Source organism: Danio aesculapii, chromosome 4, assembly GCF_903798145.1.
Source record: "Danio aesculapii chromosome 4, fDanAes4.1, whole genome shotgun sequence".
NCBI lineage: Eukaryota > Metazoa > Chordata > Actinopteri > Cypriniformes > Danionidae > Danio > Danio aesculapii.
The window spans coordinates 27,308,588-27,336,135 of record NC_079438.1 but is presented as its reverse complement, the minus strand read 5'-3'; the positions used below and the strand labels follow the sequence as shown (position 1 = coordinate 27,336,135).

The following is a 27,548-nucleotide window of genomic DNA, read 5'->3' as shown; positions in this document are numbered from 1 at the left end:
ATACTTTCGCCTGGCGCCACACACCTCCACAGACTGCGCACACACCTCGCAAAACTTATACTTGCCATATTCGGCATTGTGATATTCTTTAAAACGACAGGGGGCGGTCAAAAGAAACCCACTGTAAAGTCAGACAGATAAACAAAGTAGAAAGTTTAAGTTATTAACGTTCAATTTTTTAAAACTAATTATTTATTTTATTTTTATAAATAATTTTAAATGATCATAAGGATTTTTATAACCATTTTTTAATCAAACTTTGATGCATCACTTGCTTTTGTTCATATCTCGGACAGTTCTACCTTTTATAATTTTTTTAAATATTAATGACAGCAGAACATGAGTTGCTCTTCAAATATATATTTTTTATTACGAAAAAAAAAAAAAAAAAGACTTACCAAAAAATGCATATGTTTCTTTAGATTTAGCCCGCTCCACAATTCACACATTACTGTCTGGCTAGTTTCTCTCCTCTGCTTATGCTAAGAAGACAATAATGGTCCAACATTTCTGACCGTTATCACCAATAAAGCCTAGAAAAACAGGGCATCAGTACATTGTACACCGATAGGTTCAAATATTCCTTTCCAGTTATCTGTGTGTTTTGTTTTCGTGGAGTTTCAGTGCACTTTACTGACGCATTTCTAAAAATGTGGAGAGAGAAAAGAGAGAATGTCTACACTGTTTATTATCCTTATATTGCAAAAACACACGTTTGTTGTCATTGTGAGTGTACACAATAAAAACTAGACACTTAACAGATTTGATTGATGTTGAATCTGCACACTATAATCTGCTGTTTTACTCCACTGAACTCCATATACAAGACAGAAACAGGCCTATCTAAAGGGTTAATGCAGCCAACTGACGATCAACAGTAAAAATGACACATTTTACCTCTTCCCAACAGGGAAAACACCAACAATCTAGAATGCATGGTTATTTGGTGTCATGGCTTTGCGGTTAAAAATGTGGTTATAATGGAAGTCAATGGGTCAAAAGCAGCCAAGAACATAATGAAAGGGTGTAGGGCTGCACGATTAATCTAATTATTACGATAAGGATATTTGTGGCTCACGATCAGTAATTAAATATCGTCACAATTTTACAGTATAAACACCAAGCCGTTATTTTAATGAGTGCAGTTTACGGACAAGCATGAGGTGACTGCGTCTAGAAGTGTTTTTTGAGGAATGTAATGTTGATCAGGTAGCCTTTGCTCCTGTTCAGTTCAAACTTCCCAAGGTAATACAACAAACCTCATTAACCACCTTAAAATTCTGCTTTGCATTTTTCTTTGCATTACTAAACCAGACAACATTTGTTTTTATTCAAAAGAGATTCAGCAGTTTTTTTTTTCTGACACGTTTGCCAGTCATTTAGACAGGTGACACTATTCAATTGTTTCAATATAAAAAAAGTCATTGTGGCCCTGTTTACGCGGGTATTCAGGTTTGTTTTCATCAATCTGATGCAACTTTTATCATTGACAAGAAAAAAAATGCAAAAGTTTCAGATCAATTAACTCAATTTATAAAAAGACTAGCCTGTTTTATGCATGAAATAATGAAATAGATAACTAATTTCCTTTATTTCCCATTAGACCATGCACTTTATTCAGTTTTACAGTTTTATTAGGTGTATACCTGCTTTTTAAAATAACATTTGTTTAACAAATATTTTAGCACATTATAAGTAATTATCTAGTCTTTTGATTAAAAAAATGTATGCAAAGGATCAGGAATTGATAGAATAAAATGATTAAAAAGCACATTAAAGACAACACATAACATAAAACATTCACAAAGGTGTATCTTATGGAAAAACACCAATTGACAGGCGCTGCTTTCAGTTTTGAAAGAATCAAGCAGATTTAAAAAAAATCAAATTTGCAGAAGAGAAATTATAAAAATTTAGCAAAAGGAAAAGATTAAACATATCGGGAATGTTAAAAGAACATTCTACTTTACATATTCTTTCGACAATACAACAGCTAAGATTATGAAATGACGAAGTGTAAAGCCGTCTCTCCTGAGTGCTTCAGCAGCGCGTTCCGCTGTTTATAAATGAGGAGGCGGAGAGAATGAGCAGTTTAGTTTCAATTTAAAGAGCCCATATTATGGATTTTTGAAAATGCCCTTCCATGTAGTGTGTAACACAGCTCTAAGTGAAGTAAAATATCCAGCTAAGGCTTAAATCTTTAAGTGTACAGTGTTTAAAACTATTGATTCATCTATAAAAGAGTCGACTCATAGTGCTTCAAACGAGTCGTCTTGATAACGAGTCATTAGGTGTTTCGCAATGACGCAGCTACGAAACACAAGTAGTTGGGCGCGCAAACCCGGGAGATTTGAAATCTGCGGCCCCGCCCACTAACAGAAAAAAAAGTCTCACACACACACAGAGACACACACAGACACCGGTCGAATGAAGTCACGCTGTGCAGATGGATATTATTGAGTCTAATTAAAGAGGAAACCTCAGCATTATAGCCCAGCCTTGAGCAGTTCTGAGTGCTTGAATGAAAACTATATGCTTTCAAAGAAGACTTCATCAGTTTGTTAAAGGAAGGATCAGTGAAGACTGTCTGAACATGGATCAGAGCATCATGGATCAGTTTCTACCCCCATTTCACCAGTGTAAGTACGTGCGATTAAAATTATTGCCTCGTTTACTCTATCTTGCAAATGATGTATTTAGTTGTGTTTTGTTACTTGTAACCGTGTGTGCTGTATCAGGTTAACTCTTTATATTCTCATATCGCGTGTAAAGCCACGTTGAAAACGCGACGCGTGCCGCTTTGATTACGGATCGTCAGCTGTTTACACACATGCAACGGTCAAGTAATGTGTGTGTGGGTGTGTGTGTGTCTCCCCGTGTGTGTAACGCACAGGTGTTCGCGGATATAACTGAGCGCCGCGCCGCCTCAATTCAGCCGCTCATTTATGGACGCGCCGGCCCTGTGTGTGTGTGTCTCCTCGTGTGTGTAACGCACGGGTAGTCGCGGATATAACTGAGCGCCGCGCCGCCTCAATTCAGCCGCTCCTTTATGTACGCGCCGGCCCTGTGTGTGTGTGTGTGTGTAACGCACGGGTATTCACGGATATAACTGAGCGCCGCGCCGCCTCTATTCAGCCGCTCATTTATGGACGCGCCGGCCCTGTGTGTGTGTGTCTCCTCGTGTGTGCAACGCACGGGTATTCGCGGATATAACTGAGCGCCGCGCCGCCTCAATTCAGCCTCTCCTTTATGGACGCGCCGGCCCTGTGTGTGTGTGTGTGTGTAACGCACGGGTATTCACGGATATAACTGAGCGCCGCGCCCTCTCTATTCAGCCGCTCATTTATGGACGCGCAGGCCCTTTGTGTGTGTGTGTGTGTGTGAAAAGAGTAAGAAGACTGTGACTAGGAGGCTAGGAGATCTCCTCGCCAGTTCTTGGACTTTTTGCTCAATAAAATAGTTAGTCATCAGTATTTTCTAGTCCATCGTCTGTGTTTACATTCACCCACTGGCAGCCAAAATCCACTGTGAAGCGTGTATGCACTGTGACTACTTTTATATTGTAGATTAGCAGCTGGGCATTTCACTCTGTCTTGCGCTGAAGCCTGTCACTGTCGACCAATCGCAGCAGGCTGCCATTGGTCCAATCAGCGCAGATTAGCTTCGCGCTGAGGATGGGTTTGGGAACAAATGAATCGCTGAACGATTCATATGGGAGTCGCTGGGATAATTAGGTAAAAATAAATGCAGATTATAAGACCATCAAAGTGTTTTTTGACCTTGCATGCATATTAGACTGTTGTTGGAGACCCTTACAACCTAAATATGACCCTATTTCATGTATAATATGGGCTCTTTAAGATATTGAAATAAAAACTAACACCGAACTGAAGTTCATCAAAAATAGGAAATTGTGATCAACGTGACATATGCAAGTGGAAAGTACTAAGCCAGGGGTGTCCAAACTCTGTCCTGGAGGGCCGGTGTCCTGCAAAGTTTAGTTACAACCCCAATCAGACACACCTGGGCTAGCTAATCAAGCTCTTACTAATAGTGGTGGGCAAAGCAAGGCTTCATGAACATTTCGAAACCCCACTCTGCGGTGACACCTAGTGGGCATTTTTTATATTGCACTGAAATAGCTTCACCAAAGAACAGTTGAGCAAATTAAGGTGTTAAATGCCACTTTGTAAGCTAGGATCTGCAAGCGATTTAGTGGAGCGGTTAGGGTTCCTGACTACCGTGTGGGGATACTGGGTTCGAACCCAGACTGATGAAGCTATTTTAAAATGCTTTAATATCTGTATGAAATGCTTTGTTCTTGTATCGTTTTGTTTCAACATTGGTCTGACATCCGAATAAACACTTTGTGAATAAATATGTCTTGTTTTGGTCATAAAACAGGGTTGTTGCTAGATCAGATACAGTTGTGGCCAGAAGTTAACAAGAATTGTTTATATTATTCCATAAATTTCCCATTGTATTTTATTAACATCTACCCAAAACCTAAACCCAACCATCACAGTACTGTAAAATATTCATTATTGTTTTACAGTGTTACAAAAATGATGCTAAATTGATGGCGTATCAGCAGCTGTATCATATCTAGACTACACTATAAAACAGTAACATTATTAAAATACAGTAGTATTTGTACAAGTCGGGATTCAAACCCAAAAGTCATTTGAAGCTCAGTAACAACACGCACAAGCATGTTCCGCTAGGCTATATGAGACAGAAGAAATTTCGGACCCTGTTTGTCAAACACAGATTTGTCAGGTCTGGAAGCGCTTCTGAACTGATCGATGCTTTAAATTGCTTTAGTCACGTGACCAGGTGTTTCGGATCATGCTTTGGTGCAGTGTTTCGAAACACTTGTGCTTTGGGATCTCGATACAGTGTCGAAACATCAGTTTCACGTCAGCCATCCCTACTTACTAGGCTTACTAGAAACATTCATGCAGGTGTGTTGAGGCAAGTTGGAGCTAAAAGCTGCAGGACACCGGCCTTCCAGGATGAAGTTTGGACACCCCTGTACTAATCCAACACGATCACTGTAATAACAGATATCTTCTATGAGAATACTGTATATCGTCAGCTCAGTTAAACTTGTTTTAATTTGTTGTTTTTATTTACTTTATATAGCCCCAGTGCTCAAGGACGCTTTACAAACAGTAGGAGAACATGAAAAGTAAGAAACTTAAGAAGGTAAAGAAAATGGGAGACTAATAATACATAAAATAATGAAAATAGGAAAGACATGGGAACAAGTAACAAAAGAAACTGATTCCTGTCTTTCAATGAGTGCTTTTATGCATTTAGGAGAACTAGGCAGCACACTCAGGGCTGCAAGATGGATTTAATTTAGTATTCTTATTATTAAAATATATCTGAATGAGGATCAAATGACTGAGTTGGTCTTTGAGAATGAAAACTAACCTGTTTGTTCCTGCAGATCTTCCTGTTTGACTGTGAATGTTTCTTCAATCTTCACATCTTCACTCTCCTCTTTAATAAACGCCATCTTTATAACAGTGTGGAGATCAGTCGCCTCAGCAGGAGTTTTTCTCTGTGTTTGGACACTTTATCCTGTTTAAAATAAATAAAACAATGAACAGAAACAAAATAACTTCTCTTCAACAGTTTCTTTTAATGAGAGTAATTAACAAAAAGATAAAAGAAACAAGAAATCAAAATGAAATCAATGAGTTTATATTCGCACATTTGTTCAGTGACAACTTGTGACATGGTCCCTGTATTGTTTACCATGGTACTTTGAGTCTGAACAAATGGTCATTTGACTGTGAACAACGTTGTATTTTGATAAGATGATTTCCCTATTTAAAATTAGCAAATAATAATAAAAAAAAAAGTTATATTAAGTTAGTTTAGGAGAAAGTCTGAATGTGCGAATATAAAACCAACTTTACCTCAATAAAGAGAATAGAGGTAAAGTTTGTTTTATATTCGGATATTCAGACTTTACCCTTAATAAAATTTCAGAAAAGTATTCTTTGCAAATTGTAAATAGGGAAATCATATATGCAGCAAATGACTATCAAATGACTATCAAAAGTACAGCGTTGTTCACAGTAAATTAGATAGTGTTAATGTTGTTTAGAAGTCATACTTGCATGTTAATTCCGATTTAATATTTAAGGTAACATGGTAAACAATATAGAGACTTCTAGATGAACGAATGTGCGAATACAAAACCAACTTTACCTCTATATAAAGAAATCAGGTAAATCCGAGCAAGAAACAATTGCCAGAAGCGAGCTGATTAAAACTAGTACTCCATTTTTGTATATACAGTGATGTATACATAGAATGAACTGACAATATGCTATTTAATGAATTAAACCTTCATTAAAACACTTAATACACACATTTATGTTACTTTCTTCAAACAGTAGCCCTCGATTACTGTGAGTAAAATAGTATTATGTTGTATAAAGGGTAAATAATATTGTCAACAACAGGTACATATTTTGCAGCGGAGGGAAAACCTGAAACTTTAATCAATCGCTTTATATCTGTAAAAGCTTTAAAACAAACCTTTCTCCACTTGAATCACATCGCGGGAGCAGCGCAGCCTTATGACGTCACACGCCACGCCAAAATAAAAGTCTTTTTTGTTTAGCTTTTTTGCCACTTGCAGTTATATGTTGATACATTTCTCCCTCGTTTCCCACTTTACACAACATATCTGCTATCTCTCACACAGACACAGATATTCAGTATTTAGAGTTGTTGATCAAAACCTTTAATCTAAACATTTTTAAGACAATTTTGAAAAACGTTTTTAGGGTCATTATCACTATAAAGTGCCTTTGAGACATCAACATTAAAAAAAAAAAAAGGTTTGAGATTTTTGATTTAACCTCATAGTTGTTGTATTAATTAGACCTTAGGCTGTAAGAAATGAATGTTGGTCAAGCTCCTGCACTTTTTTACAAATAATCTGCAAGCAGAAAATCAGGAAACAAAGCTCAAATTGTGTCAATCCTGTCATGAACAAATTCAAAGTAGTATAAGTATATTTTCATTGCAGTGTGATTATAACATGTATATTTTCAGAAAGGTAATGTGTCCCTTTACCAACCCAACTTTATGGAGAAATTCTATTTATAATAATGAAATAATAGACAAAACATTAATTTTCAGATAATATTAACTGTCCTTTATTGGTTAATTAAGAAATCACACGAGATTTTTTGCTGAGGTTATAAATAATTTGTTTATATTCTTAAAATTTGAACATGACAGTGAAAAACAAGATGACAGGGTGGACATTAGCATGACAGAGTGGACAAAGGCTTTACTTAGTGAACTAAATATGGAGGAACATTTGAAAAACAACAGGTACAACAAGAAATATTAAAGGGTTCATATAAAAGGGTTATAAAGTTTTCAAGAATTCAACTTCTGTTTTCACTAATACTGCAAACCACTGAGCCACCATGCCGCCTCTTCTGTTATCAATTAGGTTTTATCAATATGCAAATTAATGGTAGAATAAACTATTATTGTCTTTCAAATTAAACTAAATTTGCTAATGAATGTAAATCTTTATATTATACACTGTATTAGAGGAGTGAAGGGAATATTGGAGACAACTCAAGTTGAACACCATAATACTGTTTTTTTTTCTTCTTCAGAATAAGGTAAATAATTAGATTACAGATGTTCACATAATTGTACAAATACTTAGGGCTGTAGTTTTATTTCAGTCAATGAGCTTCATTATAAGGACGTTAAAAAGATATCCTAAATATAGACTAAGACAGATATTGCCAAAAGGTTTGTATTGTCCACGACTCATATTGCATCTACTCCTGCAGTGTATGAGTGTTGTGACATAAAAAAAAACATGAACTAATTAACAATAAAATATTAAAGAAAATAAAGTGTCAATAACAATGCACCTATGTCCACCATGTCAAGGAAGGATTTGTGACAGGGTGGACAATGACAAGGAGGACATTTTTTGGCTAAAGACAGCATTTATTCAACACATGTAGCACCTGCAGCTGGTAAAGTGTTTCCCTATTTAAGCTCTTTGTACTTAGTTTAAAAGCTTTATTTTAAGTTTATATTAATTAATATTTCACTCTGACAGGGTGGACATGTTAAGCTTGACAACATTCATTTTCAAACACAACATGAGGAAAAATAGGAAACATAAGTGTAGATATTTACTGTGTGCACAGCAGATATTTTAACCTGCTCTGAAGAAAAGCAAAATGGGCAGGGGGATGCCAATGAGTACATCAGAGTACATCTTAAAGGGGCATTTACCACATCATGATCGGGTGGACAGCGATTTTAAGGACACGTGCAAAATGATTAATGATATTAAAATGATTTTTTTTTGTCAAATAACTTGTTAAATATAAAAAGAATATTTATAAATCTTTTGTTTTAATTTGATCTAATTTACCTAATTTTTAGACTCACTGAAGTTGTCTGAGCAGTGTGTGGGACATGGCAAAATCACATCTATTCAATTAAAGAATATGGCAAAAACAGACAAAAACATATTTAAAACAAACAAAACACTTATAATTATACCTGTATGTGTGTAAAGGTTTAACTAATTATATCAAAACTCAGAGTTTCATTATTGCGCATTATGTTCTTATAGGACTGATTCAATCTTGTGGGACATCAAAGGCACTTTATAGTGATAATGACCCAGCTAGTGAAACTAAAACATGTAGTAGTAATGGGTACTTTTTACTTAAAGTGCACTTATTTAATGTTTGTTAATGTGTGCACAGAATGTGTGTGTAAAGTTTCTGCTCAAAACACTCATCAGATTATTTGTTATACTTTTTAGAATGTTGAGATTATCTGCTTTAAACACTTAGTCTTAGTGGATTAAAAAAGTTTAGAATTAAAATAAAATGTCTTAAAATGTTTATAATAAAGGTTTTGAAAGGTTTTGAACTCCAAATGCTAAATATATGTGTGTCTGTGAGAAAGTGGAAAACGAGGGAGAAATGTATCAATAAGTCATGACTGCAACAGTAAGTGGCAAAAACGCTAAACATAAAAGACTTTTATTTTGGCGTGACGTGTGACGTCATAAGGCCGCGCCGCTCCCGCACTGTAATTCGACCGGAGAAAGGTTGTTTTAAGCGTTTACATGAATATAAAGCGATTGATTAAAGTTTCAGATTTTTAAATTTTGTACCTGCTGTTATTATTTTAACCCTTTATACAACGTAGCACTGTTTTACTCACAGTAGTGAGGGCTATTGTTTGAACAACAGAAATGTGTGTAATAAGTGTTTTAATGAAGGTTTAATTTATTAAATAGCATAATGTCAGTCCATTCTAAGTATACATCACTATATAAGAAATGGAGTAATATTACTAGTTTTAGTCAGCTTAATTTGTGGCTATTGTTTCTTGCTCTGACATTCTTTCTTTTTGTTAATTACTCTCATATAAAGAAACTGTTGAAGCAAGTGTTGAAGAGAAGTTATTTTGTTACTGCTCATTGTTTTATTTATTTAACCAGGACATTTTTATTGTTTTGTTCATTTTAAACAGGATAAAGTGTCCAAACACAGAGAAAAACTCCTGCTGAAGCGACTGATCTCCACACTGTTATAAAGATGGCGTTTATTAAAGAGGAGAGTGAAGATGTGAAGATTGAAGAAACATTCAGAGTCAAACAGGAAGATCTGCAGGAACAAACAGGTTGGTTTTCACTCTCAAAGACCAACTCAGTCATTTGATCCTCATTCAGATATATTTTAATAATAAGAATACTAAATTAAATCCATCTTGCAGCCCTGAGTGTGCTGCCTAGTTCTCCTAAATGCACATAAGCACTCATTAAACGACAGGAATGAGTTTCTTTCTTGTTACTTGTTCTCATGTCTTTTGTCATTCGTTTTATGTATTATTATTCTCTCATCTTCTCTACCTTCTGAAGGTTATTGCTTTTCCTGTTCTTCTATTGTTTATAAAGCGTCCTTGAGCACAGGCGCTATATTAAAAAAAAGTTTAATTGAGCTGAGCATATTTGACCTACAGTATTCTCATAGAAGATATCTGCTATTACAGTGATAGTGTTGACTTAGTACTTTCCATTTGCATATGTCACGTTGATCACAATTCCCTTTTTTCATCAACTTACTGGGTTTAAACTTGTTTTTAGTAGTTGTTACTAGTTCTCACAGATAGTATCTGAGTTAGAATTACATCATTATTATAATAACTAATTACCCAGGCTATTGTGTTAAAACAGGGTTTCTACGGGGTCTTAAAAAGTCTTAATTTTACTGAAATATTGTGTTGTAGATCTTTAAATCTTTTTTAAACAAGTCTTCATTTTCCTTTGTTCATGTTTTGCTGCCCAATCTGGTCAAAACCCATACAATCACCAACAATCCATCTCAATAAAACTTTCAACTTTTTATTCAAAACGGTCATTTTAACTCTATTTATCATAATGGTTTCATTATTTTCCTTACAATAACATTTGTTTAAAAGTGCTCCATGTATTTACTGCTGAGGACATTGACCTGAGAGATTGTTGTGCATAGATTTAGTTTATTATAGTTTTTAAAACTTTTAAAGCATTTGTTAATTGGTTTTTTTTATTTTAAGGAAAGTTTATGTTGGAAAAAAGTGTGTGGATACAAGTAAAGCTTGCTTGTTTTTACACAATATTTAAGATCTTTTGCTAAGAAATCTCTAAAATATTAACATTTTTTTATTATTCATTTATTACTGCATTATTAAATGTATAAAATTATTATTATTATTTATTTTTTGATAGGGCAAATAAAATCCTTTCTATCTGGGCCATTTGAAAAATTCTTTAGCCCTAGTGTAAAATTTCATTCATAATGGTCTTGAAATTGTCTTTAAAAGTCTTAAATTTAACTTGGTGAAACCTGCAGAAACCCTGGTTTAAAGTATGTCAAAATACGTGGATGCCCCCAATTTTAAACATGCTGAATGAAATGGACACTAAAGTAATTAATTATTATAAAACATTGTACAGTATTCTAAAACTATATGATGTTGCTGTAGGACGACGTGAGACAGGAGGTTAAGTGAAAACTCAGAGTACTTAATCCCTGAAATGAGAGAAACTCTGGGTTTCCGTTTCAAGTCAAGCCTGTTTCTTAAAGAGAGGTAACTTTAACTCAGTCAGTTACCGTGGTAACTTGCTCTGTGAACCTAACCTGGTCAGTAGCAGGTTTTATTCTCTAATCTCTGAGTTTCTGTTGGTCTCCTCCGATTTTTTTTTTTTAAAGATTAAGCGGTATTTCTCACTTAGCCTAACGTTTCCAGCTACTTATTTTTATGTGCATTTTGGATAGGCTATGAGCATAAAAAAATCAGTTGAAACGTCATGATGCACATAACTTTTGAGAAAAGATAAACTCACGTAAACTACGCAAGCACTTTTACGGAACAAATTCCAGTATGTGTGTTAAAAAAGGTTTGTTATAAGAGATCATATGATGATGAAAATGTGTGTGAATGCACAAACCAGCAGACTGAGCACACTGTAAAACATCTGAAATGTTGTTTTGGTCATTCTAAAACGTTTCAGTATTAATGTTATTAGATTATTAATGACCTCCAGAGCGTTTGAATCGTGTCAAGAGCGTCTGTTCTCCGATTCTCATGGCTTCAAATGCCACCACGTGTTCACAGTGTGTTGGCATTGTCCTCTGAGGTGAAAGTCATTTATTAAATAAAGAAAAGATTCTTGTTGCTTCTTCTACTGCAGTAAATTCTGTTTTTACTGTTGATATTTGGCACCAGTTAGTCAGGAAGTGATGATTTTGTTCGCTTTGATTCATTGGCTGGAAACGCTAATTAATTCATTAATTTTCTTTTCAGCTTAGTGCCTTTATTAATTTGGGGTCACCACAGTGGAACGAAGCGCCAACTTATCCAGCACATTTTTATGCAGCGGATGCCCTTTCAGCCGCAACCCATCGCTGGGAAACATCCATTCACACTCATACAGTATGGATAATTTAGCTTACCGCATTTACCTATAGAACATGTCTTTGAACTTGATGGGGAAACCGGAGCACCCGGAGGAAACCCACACGAGCACGGGGAGAACATGCAAACTCCACAAAGAAATGCCAACTGACCCAGCCGAGGCTCGAACCAGAAACCTTCTTGCTGTGAGGTGACAGCACTACCTACTGCATCAACATAGCCATTGCCTATATTTCAGTCACACAAAGAACAAAGTGACGTCCGAGAATGGCTTGTCCTTCTTTAATAAATAATTAGCTTAAATTCACAGACCTTCGACATGTACTGTAACTAGATTAATGGGATTATTACTCGTTCTAAAAACATTTTTTTTTAGTTCTGCTTACATTCATATTATTCAAATAGTTTTATTGACTTTTTTCAAAAACCTTCAATTTTTCCACAACACACATATTAAACAACAAATTAACATGGTACATAGCTACAGACATACTCACACCCCATAAAGAAAAAGGGAGAAAGAGTTAAATAAAAATAAATTAATTAAATAAATAAAAATAGATAAAACAAATTAGGGATAAATTCTCACTTAGGATATAATACCCCTGAGCATTCAATGTAGGATAGGAAAGGCTGTCAAACCTCATAAAACTTTTTTGTAAAGCCTCGGAGTGTATTTAAGGTGCTCGAGTTTAAGATGTGATAACACTTCTAATATCCAATGTTTGTGGGATGGCGGGTTTGTTTTTTTTCACCTGAGAAAAATCAGCCTGCTCCTAGATAGGTGAAGCCTATAAAGCACCTTAAACTGAAGAAGACCATGTCTAATACATACAGAAGATGAGTGTACCAGTTCTATGGGATATTGACAGGCTGTATCTGATATTTCCAGTCCCAGTTCGTCTTCCCATTTTTGCTTTATACGATTTAGGAAAGGGGATGCAGGTCTTTGAATCACTTCATATAACATGGACATCATACCCCTTTGATATAGGTCCATATTTACCAATTCATCTATCCAACATGCTTCTGGTTGGTTCAGTGAAGGAGAGAAGTGTTTTTACTGGAGACTGGAGAATTTCGATGTCTGTTCTTAACTGTTGAAATGAGATAAATATTCCATCTTTAGACAGGTCCTTAACACAGTTAACTCCCTTCCTAGACCATAATTGGAGTGCTTAATCTATAAGAGAGGGAGGGAATGACAGATTTAACAAAATGGGAGCAGAAGGCATTTTATTATTAATTATATTTGGCTTGTTTATTATTAAAGTGAGGTTAGATTTGTGGCCATATTCTGAGTGATCCATTCATAGAATATTGTTTACTCACTGGAATCAGAGCACAAAGTAGTGACACTGGATTAGACGTGTGCTGTTCCATCAGTAACCAAAGTGGGGCCTCATCATTACAGATGTTGGAAAACTAGAATATCAGTTTGTGTAAATTGGCCACCCAATGATAGCATAAAATATTTGGCATTGCCAATCCACACTCTTCTTTCCAAGAATTCCTTTTTTATGCGAGGAATTTTCTTATCCCAGAGAAATGTAGAAATACAATTATTCAACTCCTTGAAAAATTACTTGGGAATAAAAACAGGCATGGTCTGAAATAGAAACAGAAATCTTTGTAGTATTTTCATTTTAATGGAATTGATCTTCCCAGTCAAAGATGAAGGAAGGGTTGACCACCGTGTTATGTCTCATTTGGCTTTGTCTAATGTCGTTTTAACATTATTATTGAACAAATACTTATATTTGCGTGTCACACTCACACCCAGATATACAAATTTATCAGGACTTACTGAAAATGGAAATGATTGGAAGGACGTTCGCTGTGCTATATCATTGACAGGGAAAAGGAGACTCTTTGCTAGATTGACTTTGTATCCAGAAACATTTCCAAATTTTGAAATTATTGTAAGAGCTTTTGGAATACATGTATCTGGATTTGACAGAAAAAGAAGCAACGAAATGCAGTTTAGGTCTAACCAGCAGTGCATTAGCAGCAAGTGCAGGATACAAAGTGCAGTTATAGAAAAACTATGGTGATATTTAAAGATGTACTATGAACATTTTATACAGGTTGTATTAGCTATGAATAGAAATTTACAATATTTACAATGTGTACAGATTGCTATTAATAATCAGAAGTGTGCAGATAGATAAAACAAATTACAAATGTATATGTACAGTGGGTGTGTACATAATTACAAATGTCCATGTGCAGTGGGTATGTACAGTTGTGTAATAATAAATAAGTGAATCAGTGCAATATAGTGCAATGGATTTGTGCAAATTTTAAATGTGCAAATGTTAAACAGTGCAGTGATTGTGAGGAGTATAGGTTAGAGGAGTGTGGGGGTGTATTGGGGGCAAAAGAGACAGTGAGGGGCATAGTTCAAAAGGGAGACAGCTCTGTTGAAAAAGCTGTTCCTCAGTCTGCTGGTTTTTGTCCAGGGGAGCCTGAAGCGCCTGCCGGAAGGCAGGAGAGAACACAGTCTGTGAGCACGGTGAGAGGAATCCTTAAGAATACTGCGTGCTCGGCGCAGACAGTGTTTCTTCTGGATGTCCTCAATGGCTGACAGTGTGGTCCTTGTGATGCGTTGGGCAGTTTTCACCACCCGCTGCAGTGCCTTATGCTCAGCAACAGAGCAGCTTCCAGACTGTGACGCAGTTGGTCAGGATGCTTTCTATTGTGCAGTGGTAGAAGTTTACCAAGACAGCTGATGAAAGTTGGTTCTTCTTAAGTTGCCTTAAGAAAAATAGGCACTGGTGAGCCTTCTTGACCAGGCTGGAGGTGTTGGTTGTCCAGGAAAGTTCCTTTGAGATGTGAGTCCCCAGGAACTTGAAGGATAAGACAGGCTCAACAGCCATCCCATTAATGTGGATGGGATCATGTGAGCCTGTTCTTCCCTTCCTGAAGTCCATAATGAGCTTCTTGGTCTTGTTGGTGTCAGTGAGCAGATTATTGTCTGTGCACCAAGTGCCCAGATGCTGTATCTCCTCCCTGTAGGAAGTCTCATCATTGTTGCTGATTAGACCAATCACTGTGGTGTCATCTGCAAATTTGATGATGGTGTTGGATCTGTTCACAGGCCTACAGTCTATGGTAAAATGAAAGTAGAGGAAAGGGCTCAGCACACAGCCCTGTGGTACACCAGTGTTGAGTGTGACGGTGGTGGAGCAGATGTGGCCTGATCTAACATTCTGAGGGCTGTTAGGCAGAAAGTTCACAACCCAGTTGCAGAGACACGTGTGGATATCCAGGTCTCAAAGTTTGACCATTAACTTAGAGGGTATGACAGTGTTGAATGCTGAGCTGAAGTCAACAAACAGCATTTGTGAGCAAGTGTTTTTATTGTCCAGGTGTGTGAGTACAGAGTGCAGTGCTATGGATACGGCATCTTCTGCGCTCCTGTTGCCACGGTAGGCAAACTGATGTGGGTACAGTGTGCTACAGGGCGGTAGTCATTCAGGAATGTTGGGCTGGAGTGTTTCGGCACTGGCACAATAGAGGTGGTTTTAAAGCATGTTGGCACAGCTGCTAGGTTAAGCGACAGGTTGAAAATGTCTGTGAATACCCCAGCGAGCTGTTCTGCACATGCTTTAAGGACGCGCCCAGGAATACTGTCTGGTCCAGCAGCCTTACATACATTAATCCGACTCAATGCGGTGTAGACTTCTGAGGAGGTGAGTGTGATAAAAGAGGGGTTGATTGAGGAAGTGATCCTGGTGTAGGGTTCTTTATTGTCTCTTTCAAAGTGATCTTATGAGGAGATCCTCTGCGTATTCCGCTTGCAGAAGAAGTATTTTCTTATGGAGCTCTTCGGAAGGTGATGTTGAGTGTAGCTGATCAATTGTATTAATTTTATTCACAATCTCTGTAAGCCGTTTTGACATTCTTTTATTTGCACTAGCTTGATATGAAATTATCTGACCGCTTATATATGCTTTCAGAGTATCCCATAGGATGCTATAACTTATCTCTGGGGATTCACTTGTCTCAAGGAAGAAATCAATTTGAGCATCAATAAATTTTACAAAATCGTCATCTGCCAAGAGTCTTGAGTTAAACCACCATGTACGTTGGGGGATTACATTGCCTGGAAAACATAGCTTTAGTGACACTGGACAAGTGTTCGAAATAACAATACTACCATACTCTACTTCTGACATTAAGGGAAGTCAATCAGGGAATAGGTTTGATGCACAGATGAATAGAAGGAAAATTGCTTGGAATATGGATATTTAAATCTCCAGGGGTCACTTACACCATAGGTCTGAAGGAAGGAGTTAATGCATTGTGCTGGCTGACTTAATGTATTACTTGAAGTGCTAAAACACAATTTAAATCGCCTCCTAAAATTAAATTGTGTGTGTCGAGACTAGGAATAATTGAAAATAAATCACTGAAAAGTTGTACATTGTCCGAATTAGGAGCATACACATTGGCCAGGACCACAGACATGTTAAAAAGTTAACCTTGGATTATTACGTATCTGCCATTTTTATCCAACACATTTGACTCCATAACAAACTGTACATTCTTATGTATGAGTACAGCAACGCCCCTACTTTTGCTATGGAAGTTAGAATGATATATCTGTGTGTAGCCTCCTCTATTAAGTTTAGAATAGTCTTTTTGCAACAGATGTGTCTCCTGTAAATATACAATATCATATTTTAACTTTAAATATGCAAACACCTTGTTTCGTTTCACTGGGTGATTTAGCCCCCGCACATTCCAACTGGAAAAGTTTGTCTTTACTTCACCCAGTTTATGGAGGGCTGTCGAAAACATTTATCAGAAGCATCCGAAAGATATCTGTGGGTTTTGTATGGAGGCGGATGTGTAGGGGTGAGAGAGGAAAGAAAAAAAAAAAAGGGGGGGGGGGGGTGATCGCACATACACTCATAAACACGAAACAACACAATGTTGAAACCTTGCGTGTAAACTTGCTCACACTTCCAGCTACTCCCACTCTTAACTAGCTGACCATGTGGGACCTCACATATAAAACAAAACTATTTGAACAGCTCTTGATGTTTTACTACAAAGCTACCCCACCCATTATTGACAAAATATACTTGAGAACTGGAATTGGCAACAACGAACATGTGCTACAGTGGTAATTTAAAAGTTAACCGGAGAGTGATATTAACATTTGTATTGTCTTTGACACCCAAGTGTACTGTCGTGATTGCCTTCATTTCCATGGCTTTCTTCAAAATATCCTCGTTTTCGGAAAAGTAGTGGCATATAATCACGAAGGCGCGTGGCGGTTCCTTGTCGTCCACTGGTTTGTTGCGTAGAGTGCGGTGTGCCCAGTCCAGAAGTGGAGTCTTCTTGAGGTTCAGGGTATCTTTCAGGAGGCCAGCTACAAATTCCGTCATGCGTCTGCCATGCTCCCGTCCTTCTTTAATTCCCGTAATGTGGAGATTTATTCGGCGATACCTCTACTCAAGATCCTCGCTTCGGTCTCTCAGCAGAGCCAGCTCCTTTTTCACGGTACTAAACTCTTTTTCCTGGGTAGTAATAGAGTCGGAGTATCCACCCAACACAGACTCCAGACCAGTCACTCGCTCCTCCGTTGCTTCCACTCGGGCAAAAATGTGCTTCACAGCATTGCGTATGTCTGTCCGAAACTGGTCAATTTGATTGAAAAGTTAATTTGACTGTGCAACTGCCTTTTCCACAATTTTAGCAATCAAATCACCCTTTAGTGCATCCATAGCTTAAAGGACCGTACTGTAATCACTTACCGGAGCAGTCTCTTTTTTTTTTTTAGATGCAGCTTGCACTTTGGAGTTAGCACTAGCATTGAGGCTAATAGCGAATTCCGCCTGCCTATGGTTGCTTTTGCCTGTATTCATCCTGATTCAAGTTGAATTACGCTCAGAACAGCTAGACTCTGACACCTATAAACACTTATTTTCCAGCATAGGTAGGTTTAAGGTAATAGTATTTAGAATAAGAGCAGTATTAAATGAAATTTTAAGTTTCACGTGAGGACCTCAACAGTTTGCGTCTTTACATGGCGCCGCTCCAACCGGAAGTTCAAAACAAACAATATAACAGTAATCACAATGAAACACAAAACCCTCAGCACGTATAACTCAAATGAAACGGAGCGGAGGGGTCAAGGAATATGAAAGGGGAATGGCGAATGTGGAGGTGTGGATGTAAAGGTTGAGGGCATCGATAAACCCAGCCGGTGAGTAGCAGCCACGGGTGCCCAACAGGAAACTCCGACACTGTTGACTGCGGAATTAAGGCTTTCGGCAGCTGACTCCATGTCAGCAAGATAAATCGATAAGTTGATTTTGTTCAGGAAACACTGCACTGAAGACTTAGGTGACTCAATCGTTCACAGACATCACGAGCGGTCTTTGCTCCGTTGCTTCGATACATTTGCTTTTTTTTCCTCACAGCCAGTTGTTTACACTATTTGTCTCGACCCAGTTTCTCTACTCGTTTCCCCGTACTGCAACAGTTCAGTCAACTCTTTCTTCTGCACACCACATAATGCTGCCCTCTTCAACTCTCCTCCTCTTCCTTTATTCTCTCACCCATTTCCTTTTTGCCGTCCCATGGGTGGTGACCAATTAAACAATGTTTACTGTCGTCACAGAAAACACCAACAATCATAAATGCATGATTATATGCTGTCATGGATTTTGTAGGGGATCAACCTACGTTTTAAGATTGATCAGGGGTTTATTAGCTCATTTCAATGAACCGGATCTTGAAGATTCGAATCATTGATTCGACTCAATTGAGTCAGATTGAATCAGATAAAAAGATTCACACTTTATCTACCATTTGTCCCACAAATAGAAGACATTGTATCTTACCAATCTTGTTAATATTATTTACGTGGCCAACGATAATAACATAAAACAGTATTGGGTTAACTTAAAGCAAGGTAACAAGATCTACAGCTCGAGGCAATGACACATAAACTAGAACACAGTTCTTACAAAATGAGAACAAAGATTTATTGAGCTACACTACGGTACATGAAACTACGTAATAAGCAAACAACAAACAAATGCGCACACACACACACACATACACATAGAGGAAGTTCAGAGGATGTAAGATGAGTTGAACAACCGTCCCAAATTAATTCTAATACTTCTTACAAGATCTTAGAATAACACCTGAGAAACCACAAAAGCAGAGAGTTGGCTTATCTTTAACTGCTTAAGATCAATCTGCACCAGATCAGCAAGAGACAACATTTGTTTGTTACTTGCGAGTTTGCTGGAGTCGATTTTCCCTCGCCGGCAGGTCTTGGGGAAACACAGTGCTCCTGATTGGCTGGTGGCTTCTGTGACGTCCTTGGGATTTGCTCGTGGGCGGCTGTCGGTTACCGAGGTTACGGACTGCTGAGAGTCGGAAGTTTGTGCGGTTTCAGCGGTCCCGAAACTCAAGAGGTTTGCATGGGAAATTTGTGGTGACCCAATCGCGTGGCGGTGCGGTGTCCGGGCAGGCGAACGTGTGCAGAAAGCAATAGCATGCGCAAGCCAGCTAATGCAAAAAGTTTCTTTGATGCAGGGTGTTTTTAAGTGACCTGGTTTGGTCCATCCCCATGGCACTGTCTTCCAATGAGCAGTTGCCATGAAGGGCGGGGCCACGCCCCGTACCATTGTAGAAGGGGTCAATAATTAACAGACTGCATGTAGAATTCTCGTGGTAAGTTTATCACATCAAAGGTTACAAGACGAATACTGTTTGTGCTACTAGTTTTTCATTTACACCAATGTATTACAAATGTCACTAGCTTTCGTTCAATACCAGACATCATACATTTCAGACACATACAGATCATTTTAATCTGCTATAAGGGTTAAAACAACACATTAATTAACCTGGTTGGTTGGAATAAACATAGCATATGAGGAAATACATGGAAGGTGTAATAAAACACGACATTTCAAAGTCGCTTGTAAAACAAAAACTGTAAAAGAAGTGACCAGTGACAAACAAGATGATGAAACTAAGGGAACATGGTTTCTGGGGTCAGTTTCTGATGATGCTAACGTGGATGAGCGGCATATAAAGTTATCAATGCAGGGGACTACCATTAATTTCAAGAATGATACTGGTGCAGATATCACAGTCATGTCTGAACAAACATTTCTAAAACTTCCTGTTTGCCTACATCTTACTAAAACATCTGCTGACATCATAAGTCCCAGTGGCAAATTGTACTGTATTGGTAAATTCTTAGCCTGTACAGAAAGGAAAGGACAAAGTGTCAGTTTCTGGACTTATGTTGTTACAGGCCCATACACTAACAACGTCCTCAGTCGTAAAACTGGCTGTGAAATGAAACTGGTGAGTAGAGTTGATTCTGTCAACATGGAGGACTGTGTTTCAAAAACTGTCTGGTGCATGCATATTCGCCATGTTAGATGCATCCAGTGCATTCTGGCAGATATCATTGGATTCAAGCTGCAGAAAACTCACCACTTTTATAACACCAGTTGGCTGCTTCTGTTTCCGGAGTCTACCCTTTAAAATAACCTCCGCTCCGGAGATATTTCAGAGAGAAATGAGCACTCTTCTCAAAAACCATGCTGGCTCTGTTGCAGTGAAGGACGATATACTGATGTTTGGTAGAGACAAGGAGGAGCATGATCGCAACCTCAAAGCAGTCCTAAATTCTGTCAGAGACTCTGGTCTTAATTTGAATAAAGAGAAGTGTCACTTTGGAAAATCTGAAATTCAATTCTTTGGACATATTATTGGAAACGATGGGATCCGGCCTGACATTAACAAATTTAGATCTATAACGGAGCTCCTCTGCCCTACGAATCTGACTAAATTGCGACAGGTCTTAGGGATGATAAATTACATCTGTAAATTCCTTCCCGGTCTTTCATCAGTTCTTCATCCAATGACTGAGCGGCTTAAGGGTGACACTAAATGGACCTGGAGCGAGGCACAGATGTAGGTGTTTAACAGAGTGAAGAGCATGTTGACCACAGCACCAGCGTTAGCGTTCTATGATACTACAAGACCACAGTGGTCAGCGTTGACGCAAGTAGTTATGGTCTAAGTGCTGCCCTGTTTCAGCAGCAAGAAGAAGGACTACTTCCGATTGCTTTCTGTTCAAGGACTTTAACTGAGACTGAACGCCGCTACTCACAAATTCGAGATGGAATGCCTAGCTGGAGTGAGGGCATGTGAACAGTTCTCGCGTTACTTGCAAGATATGGACAAATTTGAGCTCCAGACTGATCATAAGCCACTTGTACCATTGATTAACACATACGATGTTGACAAAGCTTCCTTAAGGTGCCAACGGTTACTGATACGTTTGATGAGATTTAATGTCAAAGCAGTGCATGTACTAGGCAAACAGCTCATGGTGGCAGACACTCTTTCTAGAAATCCTCTGACTCATTACACATTGAGTCTGACACAGAGCATGACCTGACAGTGTTTGTACAGGCAGTACTGTCCACTAAGCCGGTGAGTGGAGATGGGTTAAATGCCGTAAGGAAAGCCACGCTCCAAGATACAGATCTCCAGTTGGTTTGCAAGTACATCCGCCAAGGATGGCCCAGTCAGACATCTCAGTTGACAAGTGTGCTGCACAGGTTTTATGCTGCTGGGGCTCACCTTTCGGAAATTGTTGGACTTTTGCTGTATGAGGATATAATTGTGATTCATGGTTCACAGAGACCGGAAGTGTTTCGTCTGCTTCACACAGGTCATCAGGGCCTCACGAAGTACAGGGAGAGGGCTAATATGTCTGTATGGTGGCCTAGAATAGCCAAAGACATCACAAAAACAGTAGAGACATGCGAGTTCTGTCAAGTCTATAAGTCGACACAAAAGAGAGAACCCCTGATGGTTACAACCCTTCCTGGTGGGCCATGGCAAAAGATCGCTGTGGACATCTGTGAACTAGATGGTAAGAAATCCCTAATAGTGGTAGATTATTAATCTCATGATATTGAGATTGCACCTCTACAAACTATTACAAGCCAGCTGGGTATTAAGCATCAGAAAACTATGTTCGTTCGGTGGGGGATCCCATACAAACTTATAACTGACAATGCTACTCAGTTTACATCTGCTGAGTTTGTGGAGTTTAAAACGACATACGATTTCACTCACACTACCTCCAGCCCTCACTACCTACAGGCTAATGGTGCAGCTGAGAGGAATGTTGCTATTGCATAAAGAGTGTTGAGGCAGCCAGATCCACAGCTAGCTTTAATGAGCTATCGTGCTACACCCATCAATGCCACGGGACTGAGCCCAGCTCAACTGATAATTGGACGTCAGATCAGAAAGACAGTTCCAATACTACCAAAGAAAGTTTATTGTGCAAACAAATTAAGGCACAATCTCTTGCCGAAACAGAGACACATTCAGAGTGTCCCGGATATTCCATGTTGCTAAAAGGGAACTTGTTATATATTTACTAAAGGGGGGCTTCATCACTTTAAAGAGGGGAGATGTGGTGATATGTGAACAGGTTATTGAGATTGGCTGTTCTGTGTCGGGGTCCAGGGTTGCTGAGGCAACGGAGGCAGAGCCAGCACGAGCAAGCTCATACAGAAGGCAGAAAGATCGCTAATGAGTGCATGCTTTAATAAAGTTATATTCCGAGTTCTAAAGCGATGGTCTACTCTGTTTAACATGACACCCTGTCTGCTTAACAAATTTTAGAAAAACGTTTTGTTGAAATTATGAATATATACAAATAAAAATAGTCAATTTACAGCGTTTAAATCTGTGTCTTATCAATATGACCAAAAGGACTTTTATGATCAATTATGTAAGAAACTCTGAAAACTGGACTGACACAGTTTCAATTTACTATAACTTCTATGTTAAGCAGCTTTGACACAATTTACATTGTAAAAGCACTAGATAAATAACAATGAATGCATTTAATCTGCTTAAATTTGTACACGTTAATGGACAAAACATTTAATGTGCATCAAAATTACAATGTGTGTAGCCAATGTTTCCAGTGTCTTTTCACTTTTCAGCTTTTAATGAGACATTTTAAGACTTAATGAAAACTAATGTTTTATTTATTTATTTCAGACCAAATTGAAGAGAATGAGGGGAGTAAAGAGGAGGAACATCATGTCAAAATTGAGGAAAAAATTTATTTACAGACTGATGGTATTTTGAAAAGGAGAGACAGGAATCATTTCACCTGCACTCAGTGTGGAAAGAGTTTCAGCTGCTCATCACACCTTAATAATCACACGAGGATCCACACTGGAGAGAAACCATTCACATGCACTCAGTGTGGGAAGAGTTTCAGCCAATCATCATCCCTTAATCTACACATGAGGATCCACACTGGAGAGAAACCATTCACTTGCACCCGGTGTGGGAAGAGTTTCAGCCGCTCATCACACCTTAATCACCACATGAGGATCCACACTGGAGAGAAACCATTCATGTGCACTCAGTGTGGGAAGAGTTTCAGCCTATCATCATCCCTTAATCTACACATGAGGATCCACACTGGAGAGAAACCATTCACTTGCACCCGGTGTGGGAAGAGTTTCAGCCAATCATCACACCTTAATCACCACATAAGGATCCATACTGGAGAGAAACCAATCACATGCACTCAGTGTGGGAAGAGTTTCAGCCAATCATCATCCCTTAATCAACACATGAGGATCCACACTGGAGAGAAACCATTCACATGCACTCAGTGTGGGAAGAGTTTCAGCCACTCATCATCCCTTAATCTACACATGAGGATCCACACTGGAGAGAAACCATTCACTTGCACTCAGTGTGGGAAGAGTTATAGTCAATCATCACACCTTAATCAACACATGAGGATCCACACTGGAGAGAAACCATTCACATGCACTCTGTGTGGGAAGAGTTTTAACTGCTCATCACACCTTAATCAACACTTGAGGATCCACACTGGAGAGAAACCATTCTCATGCACTCTGTGTGGGAAGAGTTTTAACTGCTCATCACATCTTAACACTTGAGGATCCACACTGGAGAGAAACCATTCACATGCACTCATTGTGGGAAGAGTTTCAGACAATCATTATCCCTTAATCACCACATGAGGATACACACTGGAGAGAAACCATTGACTTGCACTTAAGCCGCGGTCACACTGGACTTCTCTCCTCATAGACTTCCATTCATATGCATGCCAAACGCAGTCCGTGTGTCAAGTTTCGCAGTTCACTGCATTGCAAATTCAAGCTTGATGAACTCTGACCTGTGAAATCACATCACTTGACTGTGTGAGACCAGTCGTAGATCAAAACATGACCTCTCTGGACAGAAATTTAAAATATGGACCAATCGCTCACTTTTTTTAATGTCTAATAATCTTGTTTAATCCCGCCCCTTTTCTAGGGCTGCTCGAATATGGGAAAAATCATATTCACGATCATTTTGGTCATAATTGTATTTCATGATTATTCAAAACGATTATCAGTTAAGTCAAAATTATTCGTCCTTCTGTGAATTTTTTTTTGTATATAAATATTTCCCAAATTTAACAGAGGAATTTTTCACAGCATTTCCTATAATATTTTTTCTTCTGGAGAAAGGCTTATTTGTTTTATTTCGGCTAGAATGAAAGCAGGTTTAAATATTTTGAAACCTATTTTAATAGCTCAATATTAATAGCCCCCTTAAGCAATGTTTTTAATGTTTTTGATTGTCTGAGAAGAAACTACTGTTATACAATGACTTGCCTAATTACACTAATTAAGCCTTTGAATGTCACTTTAAGCTGAATACTAGTATCTTGAAAAATATCTAGTAAAATATAATGTGCTGTAATCATAGCAAAGATAAAATAAATCAGTTATTAGAGATGAGTTATTATTAAATCTGTTATGTTTAAAAATGGGTTGAAAATAAATCCATTTAAACAGAACTTGCGGGGAAAGGGTCGCTAATAATTCAGGAGGGCTAATAATTCTGACTTTAACTGTATATATGCACAGTTATTTTCCTCACTGTAAAAAAAGAAAGGGAAATAAATACAATAGAATAAAAATATGAAACAAACTGTGCTTTAGAAATCTTAACTGTAAGAAAAATACTTTAGCTACAAAAGTCCTTCAGTCAAGAGCAGTGAGGGATTTTCTCCTTTTGTTGTTTGATTAATGATAAAACAGTCAGCAGCAGGAATATTGCGCTGTCACTTTAAGAACAGTGCGGCTCTGATATGGTTTCTCTTTCACATGTCTTTTGATTCTCAACTTGTTTGTTTATTACACAAATGAGGGTTATTATGAATAATCACTAAACACCGCACTCTAACACAAATGTGCATATATTTGACCTGCCGCTCGTCTCTGAGGCTAAGCGTGCGCGCACACACACATAACAACATGCGCTCTTTTGCACTTTTAAAACATGAATGATTCAAATGTACATCTATGAATGATGCGCATCCCATGCTGCAAACGATACAGTACATGCTTTTAGTAATTTTCAAGTGGAACTGAGTTTTGCAGAGCAACGAACGTGTACAACTGGAAAGGGGCGGTATATAAAGCAATAATCGTTTTTCATAAGCCGAAACCAGATTTTCAATTAATTGCACAGCCGTACAACAGAATTTTGCATGCTCATACTCTAGTGTGACCGCAGCTTCGGTGTGGGATGAGTTTCAGCAACTCCTCAGACCCTAATAAATGAAGACCCACACTGGAGAGAAACCATTCACGTTCACTCAGTGTGGGAAGAGTTTCAACCGATCAGCACACCTTAATGAACGCATGAAGATCCACACTTGTGTGAAATAGTATATGTGCTGGAGTGTGAGAAGACTTTTATTACAGGTCCAAAATTGAAACTGCACCAGACGTTTCACACTGGAGAGACCGTACAAGTGTTCACACTGTGACAAGAGGTTTAATCAGTTAACACATCTGAAAACACAAAAGAGGATTCACAATGGAGAGAAACCGTATAGCTCTGATCAGTTTCTACAGAGTTTCACTCATTTGGCGCAGCTTAAGAAACACGTGGACAAAAAGTTGCACACATGACATGAATGCAGCAAAACATTCTCATGTGCAAAGGATGTGTCATGTCTGAATAATGTTTGAAAAGGCTGAGTGACGGTATACTGTTTTCCAACACTCCTACACTGTAGTAGGTGGAGTTGTAAATGTGTTGCGCTCCTCACGTTTACCATAAACACAATGATGGTGGCTGAGAGAAGAACAGTTTCATAAACATCTGGCAAAGAGAACCTCTGTGGCTTAAAATCTCTTTGCAAGTGATTGTACAGGTGCGGATACATCTGTACTTTACTCTTCAGTGTATTCATGTAGCTAGGGTTGTTTTGGATAATGTTCTCTGTCTGGCTCCCTGAATGAGAAACAAATCACTGGGAAGACGCCGCACATCAAAGAAGGTGGAGCTCCAGGATGGTTAGCTTGCAGTATACCAGGGCGTCAAGTTTAGAAAGCCTATTCAATTGTCATGTGTTACATCTTTTATTGGTAAAGTTTATTTAATTTTAGGTTCAAGATTCTTACTAGTTTACCACATTTACTTTTTTGAGTAGAATACTTGATGGATATTTGATAATTTAGGCAGAGCGACGGGTATTAAGTTTTACAATATTAATACACTGTGATGATCCCCAGACTCCAGATTGGAGTATGTGGTAAATCCTGATTGGATGCCTGCATTACTCATCAATGGGTCTATAAAAGTTGTTGTGCTAGCTACCCCAGGACGCTGTGGCTACTCGGGAGTCCCCATGTCTAGACCTGCCATCTCATTGACTCTTTAACCTTATGCTTTTGTTTTGCATTACTTATGTCATGTAGTTAAAGTGTTGTTGTGATTATATCCTGAGTTCTTTATCTTCATTATTATCTCTAGACATTTGTTGGTTGCTTTGATTGATTGTTCTATAAGTTGCATTTTAGAATAAAAAATTTGCATTGAGGCTATTTTGTTCATCTCATCTCTCTTTTATGTTGCGACTCAAACAAGCGGGTCATAACACTTTGTAAAATGTGTCCGGTTGTATCCGAGATCTTGTCCTTTCAGTCATGACCATCGGTGAGTGTAGGAACCTAGACTGAGCGGTAAATTTGGAACATTGCCTTTTGTCTCAGCTCCTTCACCACAACAGACAATCACATCAACTGCATTACTGCTGCCACTGCACTGATCCATCTTTTAATCTCACATTCCATTCCTCATGAAAAAAAAAAATTGCAGATACTCTATTTAGGGTAAGAACTCAGCGCCAAACTGGAGTCAAGTTGTTGAGCCAACTTGACTCGTCCAAACCACTCTGGGGTGAGTTGTACATTCCCGCGATCGTCTCCACGGCCCGATTCAGATGATCGTAATTTTTTTATATGAAATTAATTTTGAGAGTCAAGCCTCAAAAGTCGCCGATTGGCGATCGGCGCCGTCGACCATATATGGCGTAAAAGGGTAACGGAGCGCGGGACCCGAAAAAGACCTCCGGGGGCGGAAGCCTGAGCGCCGGGACTGCGCGCGCGCGCGCCATCTCAAAGTTCCGAAGCAGTTCCTTAACGTTC

General features: G+C 38.4%; 2 pseudogenes; one reads left to right on the top strand and one right to left on the bottom strand.

The window, feature by feature from the left end:
• Positions 1 to 27,548, bottom strand: part of LOC130222399 (zinc finger protein 721-like) — a 306,699-nt pseudogene that overhangs the window by 21,070 nt on the left and 258,081 nt on the right.
• On the top strand, positions 9,093 to 26,886 carry LOC130222347 (gastrula zinc finger protein XlCGF8.2DB-like; annotated as a pseudogene).